Raw genomic sequence first — 6,289 nt, 5'->3', positions numbered from 1 at the left:
AAGGACACACCAACAAAGGAGATTAATCAGAACTGACTTTGACAAGCACTGTGGCAATTGGACAATTAAAACAGACATTCAGATGGCGGGGAAGAAGAACAAAATGGGGAGGAGGGTAGAGAGAATGGTGCAGCAATGAAGGAATGAAAACCCAAAATCCCTGTGAATGTTCATTAAAACTAATAAAATTTAATAAAAAAAAAAAGACCCAATTTTTTTTTTTTTAAATTAGAGTGTTGAGGACCAATAACCAGAATAGGAGCAAAATAAACCCTGGAATGGGAGAATTAGAAGGGGCATGGCGAGCCCTTCAGGAACCTGATTGGGAGACTATGTTAGTGCCAGAACTTGAGCAGAACACGTTGCTTTGGACACCATGTTGCTGGTGGTGGTGTTATGTGCTGTCAAGTCACCTGTGACTCACAGAGACCCTATGTACAACAGCCCTGAAGCCTGCCCTGTTCTGAGCCAGTCTCACTGACTCCAACTCATCTACACCCAGTTACCCCAGTTACTGTGTCAATCCATCTCATCTGGGATCTTCCCCTCCTGCCCTGTCCCTCTGCCCTTCTGAGCATGATGTCTTTCTCCAAGGATCGGTCCTTCCTTGCCACGTACCCAAAATATGTGAGACAAAGCTTCAAAATTCTAGCCTCCAAGGTGAAACTTGGTTCCACCCTCTCCAAGACAGACCTTTGGTTGCTATATAACACACATGGTGCCTTGTTTTCTGAGAGGGAGATTATGTTTCTCACAGGGCATCAACCAGTGATTTTCCTATTGCAGTTATTGTTCTGATTGACTTACATTTTACAAATGTGGGTAGTTGTTATGTGTCGTTGAGTCAACTATGACTCATAGCAGCCCTATGCACAATAGCTCTGAACCATGTTTTATCCTGAGCCAATCTCACTGTCTCTTCATCCACACACCTACTTTCATTACCCCAGTTATTGTGTCAATCCATCTCATCTGAGGTCATCCTCTCCTGTGCTGCCCCTTGACCCTTCCAAGCCTTATACCATATCCTTCTCCAGAGCTGGCCCCTCCTGGTTACATGACCAAAGTATGTGACACTGAGTCTCAAAATCCTTGCCTCAAAGGAGCAGCTTGGTTTCCCCTCTCCAGGACAGACCTGTTAGTTCTCTTGGAAATCCATACTACGTTCAAAACTCTTCTACAGGACCACAACTCAAAGGCATAAATCCTTCTTCTGTGATCCTTAGTCACTGTCCAGCTCTTTGGTGCATGGCAAGTAATTGTGAAGACCCTAGCCTGGATTAGGCACACCTTAGTCTCTAGACTGACATCCTTAATCTTCAGCATTCTGGAGAGATCCCTGACAGACTTAGCTAATGTAAGTCATCTTTTGATTTCCTGACTGCTGGTGCCAAGAGTGTTGATTGTGGAACTGAGCGAACTGATATTTTTAACAATCTCAGTCTCTTCTCTATCTATAATGATACTGCCACTTGGCCCAGTGATAAGAATCTGTTTTCTTAATTTCTCATCACAAATGTGGGTACTGTCTTATTTTGATTTTGTAGCCATTACTAAATTGAAAAAGACCAGCTCATAGTCCCAATTCAAGCTCAAGACATGCCACTCGATGGCCTCTGAGGAAAGACCCAGTGCCCACCTGGCAGGAAGGCAGCTTGCTAGAGTGCATAAATCCCAGATTGTACCAGAGCTCATGCCTTGCTAAGTGACCTTCTCATTGTCAGTCAGTTCCAACTCATAACTACCCTCTGTCAGGTTTCCAAAGCTATAAATCTTTTTCTATCAGAGTAGTTAGTGGATTATAACTGTCAACTATTCCATTGGTGCCCGATATGTTAGACACCAGGATTCTTTAAACGACCTGTAGTCGTTGTGTACTGTCGAGGAGTAAGACCTGACCCATAGCTGACCCTCCAGTCGGTGTGAATTGCACAGGAGGTAACTGCCCTTCTGTGGAGTAACTGGTGGGTTCAAACTACATGCCTTTGGGTTGGCAGAGCAATTCCTTTCCACTAAACCACCAGAGCTTCCTCAAGTGACCTTAGGCAAGTCATTTAGCTTCCCAGAACTTCAAGTGCTCTCTCTATAACGTGGGATAACACCCATCTCATACCCACAGCTGCTGAGTCGATTTTGACTCATGGCTTCCCAACAGGATGGAGCAGAGCTGCCCCACAGGGCTTCCTAGGCGGTGATCTTTACTGAAGCTGACAACCTTTCTCTTGTAGTGCCTCTTAGGGGGTTCAAACCACCAAACTTTCCATTAGTAGTCAAGTACCTGAGCTTTTAATTGACATCATAACATTTTTTTTTACATCATAACATTTAAAAAAAGACCTAACGGCAGTTGCCCTCAAGTCAGTTCTGACTCGTGGAGACCCCATGTGCGTCCCCACTGTACAGCCTTCCCATTGAGTCCTCGCTTCCCATCAGTACGGAGTGGGCTTCCTGAGCTTGTTCATCTTTACAGGAGGAAATTTCCTATCTATCTCCTCTGTGGTCTCTGTGTGCCATCGGGTCAGCACTGACTCATAGCTGACCCTCCAGCAGGTTTTCAGAGGCTGTAAATAGCATGTGAGGAGACTGCCCATTTTTCTCCTGCAGATCAGTTGTTGGATTCAAACCACTGGTTTTGGGGTTGGCAGTGCAACTCCTTACCATTAGGCCGCCAAAGCAGCTGGTAGAGTCAAACTGCCAAGCTTCTGCATGGCAGCCCAAGGTGGAGTAGAACTATGGCCCACAGGGCTTTCAGTGGAGGCTCTTTTGGGAAATAAATCACCAGGTCTTTCTTTTAGTACACTCGTAGGTGGACGTGAACTCCAATCTTTCAGCTGGTAGTTGAGCATCCGTGCACCTGGAGGGGACTCTATCACACTGCTGGAAAGATCTAAGTAACTCAGACCTCTGATGGTAAGAAGCTGCGCTGCAACCCCAAAGGCGCACAGTTCTAATCCACCAGCTGCTCTGCAGGAGAAGGATGGGCAATCTCCTCTCATGCAATTTACTGCCTCTGAAAACGCGCTGGAAGGTCAGCTATGGGTTGCTTCTAACACAACAGCACGTAACAACAATAAAACCAAGTAACTCGTAAAGGTAATTGGCAAAGTGTAACAGACAAAAGCCTGCGGCTAACTAGATGGATCTTCCTCTTTAACGGGAGGTGAAACCTCAAACTGTGCATACAGAGGAGCTGCCCTGGGGTCCTGCCCTTTGCTCCCTACCAGGCCCACAGCAGCTCACCCTTCTCCACGGCGCCCCTCCACTTGCGGGCCCAGTCGGCCAGCTGCTGGGCGTAGGCCTTCTCAATGCGAGCGCGCTCCTGGAAGCAGCTGACTAGGTCTCCACATAGCCGATGCCCATCCTCTATCCGCTGCACTGTCCGCCGGTAGTTGCCAGCCTGAGATGGGCATGAAAAGGGTGGCATTACCAAGGAGAAGCCCCTTTGTGGACTGGGGCTGACCTCTGAGCTCCTGCCCTGGAGAATTGGCTCAGCCCTGAGTGGTGGGAATTTCAGCGCCTCACACACACCCGGAACCCAGCTGCTCACCTCCCAGAAGCTGCCTCCAAGGGCCTCCCCTCCGGCGTCATCCTCTGGAGCCATGGTGTCCCCGCAGCACGGAATAGTGGCAGATTTAGGGCTGTGGGGGGCAGAGGAGTAAGCAAGGAAGTTGGTCATACACTTCATGGGATGAGAATAGACCCTCTCTCCTCCTCCAGTCCCTTACCCAAATCCCACCCAGGCCAATCAATGGGTAAGATTTAACAGGCAGAGGGCTGGAGGGGATACCAAGAGGTGGCAGGATAAGGGCATGATGACACTTCCAAAGTTCTTTCTCTAGTCTCGGGTTGCCCTTCCCGCTTACACACACAGCTGAGACACTTGGCATCCGACTCAGCAAGCTGCCCCCTGCGCCAGTGCCAGCAAGCTGACCAGAGCAAAGCAGGAGTTGAGGGCAGGGGCTTGGACATCAGCGCAGTGCCTGGCTCCCCCAATATAGCAACTGCTGTCAGAAGCACCAGATTCCAGCCAGGAGGGAGGATGCCAGGCTGGTCACACAATCCAGCTAGGGATTAGGTGGCAGGAGGGGGTGGCAGTGGAAAGAGGTCCCACTCCTCAGACTGCAGATAAGACCAGCGGCTGTGACCCAAGCTGGGGCCCTTACTTCCTTTATTTGAAGGGAGCCAAGGGTGAGGGGTCAGACATACCCCCAAGCTCCCCGTGCTAGAAGAGACTATGGTTGGGAGGTTCAGACAAGTGAATGTTACAATCCCAGCTACCAGCTACCTCCTAGACAGAAAACACACACACGCGCATGTGCACGCACGCGGGTGGGGCTGGCTTCCATTCTAGGACTGGTATAAGCCTCAAACCAGGCTATGAACTAGAATCAGAAATACACTGAAGGGTTAGACAAACACTAGGAGACATTGCTCTCTGAACCCACAACACTCACTGAGGTCCCACAGGGCTCTGGGGGTAATGAGCCACTCAGGGTCCAGCCCCACAACCCATAGTGTGAAGAAGGATGGGACAGGAGAATGACCGGTGATTGGCCGATTATAAAAAACAGCCATCCAGAACTACAGAGAAGAGCAAGGTGAATTCCAGCACCAAGCCATCAGCTCAGGGCCTAAAGCCCAAGGAGGCCCACGCTCCCTACCTACTTCCCAGCAGGGTCCCATCATTCCCATCACAACTCCTAGAACCTAGATGGAAAGCTTTTCTCCTCTGGGCAAGTTCAAGGTGCAGGGAGCAGCCAAACCCAGGAGGGCAGAGTTTGTGCCCACTGTCCTCAAAGCAGGGCTTGACCACAGTGCCCGCCTCTCCAAACTGAAGAAACCCTATTCATCTTCAAAGCTCGAGCTGAGGCATCTTCCTCACAGTCTGTCCCTCTGTGGTCTGGGTTCCCACAGCCTCTGGTCATCCCTCTGTCAGGGTATCTGTCCCACTCTCGTGTCACTGACAGACTGGATCTGTCTCCAGTCACTGAGTGAGACTTCCTAGTGGTCTGAATAGTGTCTTCACAGGAGCTAGGCATCTGTAAAGGAGTCTTGGTGCTGCAGTGGTAGAAACCCCTAAAGGTGACCTGTACAAACCCACCAGCCCTCTGTCTGAGAAAGACGAAGCAGTGTAAGGATCACAGCCTTGGAAATCCTAAAGGGCCCATTCTCTTTGGTCCTACAAAATCTTCAAGGGTTGGGAACCATGGGAGGTCAGTGGTTTTAGGAGAGCTGTAATTGTCAGTTGAGTGAATGAGGTGCACCTGAAAAGATCAGCTGGCTGGCTGGAGCAACAATAAAGAAGGTCCTCCTGAGTGGGCTTCCACCTGGCTCAGGTCATGCTAGAGTCCCCCTGAAGGGTGCAGGGAGCAGAGGGTCGCTGGGCACAAAGCTTGGCCCCCAGTGCTCAACCTCACTTCTCATGTTTGTCCCATTTGCCAACCAGATGGAGGGAAACAGCGCTGGAGCTTGAGACTGGGCCTTCTGAGTTGTCACAGCCCTCGAGGAACTGGGGCCCCTGCCTGCTTCAGCCACCGTGTACTCCCCGATCCGCGGGGAGCTGTTCCCCACCCGTTCCCTGTCTCCAGAGCCAGAACAGAGCGGGCTGTGTGTGCTGGGCTGGCACTACTCCCTCGGGCCTCCCAGAGCAAGCACAAGCCCTGGCCCCAGGCACAGCCAGGCCTCGCGGCCTGCACCTGACTGGACAGCAGGGCTGGCTCCTGCACCCTGGGAGCCCCCCATCAGAGAAGGTCTGCTCCTGGCCTCAGCATGGCCGCAGACCACTCTCCTCCAGGGGCAAAAGCTCAGAGAGCAGAAAAAGGCAGCCAATCTCCCAGTCCTGGAAGACAGCACCCACCACCGGGCAGAAGTTTCAGGAGCTTGTGGGGCTCGCCTCCTAGCTGCTTGGATTAAGGTAGGCAGTCCCGGGGCTCAGTGAAGAACCCCTCCCCCCATCTGAGGCCCTGAGGAAATCCTCACCCAGGCATCCCCCGCCTCTCCCAGAAACTAGGGGTATGAGCCTGGGAGAGGAGCAGCCATCGTGCCCTGCCCATCCCTCTGTCCTGAGTCACAGGCTTCTGCGCCCAGGGGCCTCTTCCCCCAGCAGCCCCTCCCGACCTGCCCAGCCCCTGAGGGTCTGTGCCACTGAGACTGGAGGGGCTGGAAGCGGCGACAGCGCGGCCCGGGCGCTGGGGGAGGGGGGAAGGGGCAGGGGCCAGGGGAGGAGGCAGGGCCGGGGAGGGGCAAAACAAAAGGGCACTTTTGGAAACCCAACCTGCTCGCCGATGAC

The 6,289-nt window shown here is 51.9% G+C and overlaps 1 protein-coding gene across 2 annotated transcripts in view; it reads right to left on the bottom strand.

Annotated features, from left to right (window-relative positions):
* The window catches only part of PACSIN3 (protein kinase C and casein kinase substrate in neurons 3), a 12,494-nt gene that overhangs the window by 5,838 nt on the left and 367 nt on the right, over nt 1-6,289 (bottom strand). The window lies entirely within an intron of this gene.

Source organism: Elephantulus edwardii, unplaced genomic scaffold (genome assembly GCF_000299155.1).
Source record: "Elephantulus edwardii isolate Elephantulus edwardi_28Jun2011 unplaced genomic scaffold, EleEdw1.0 scaffold00189, whole genome shotgun sequence".
NCBI classification, from domain to species: Eukaryota; Metazoa; Chordata; class Mammalia; order Macroscelidea; family Macroscelididae; genus Elephantulus; species Elephantulus edwardii.
This window is presented reverse-complemented; position numbering and strand designations above follow the sequence as displayed.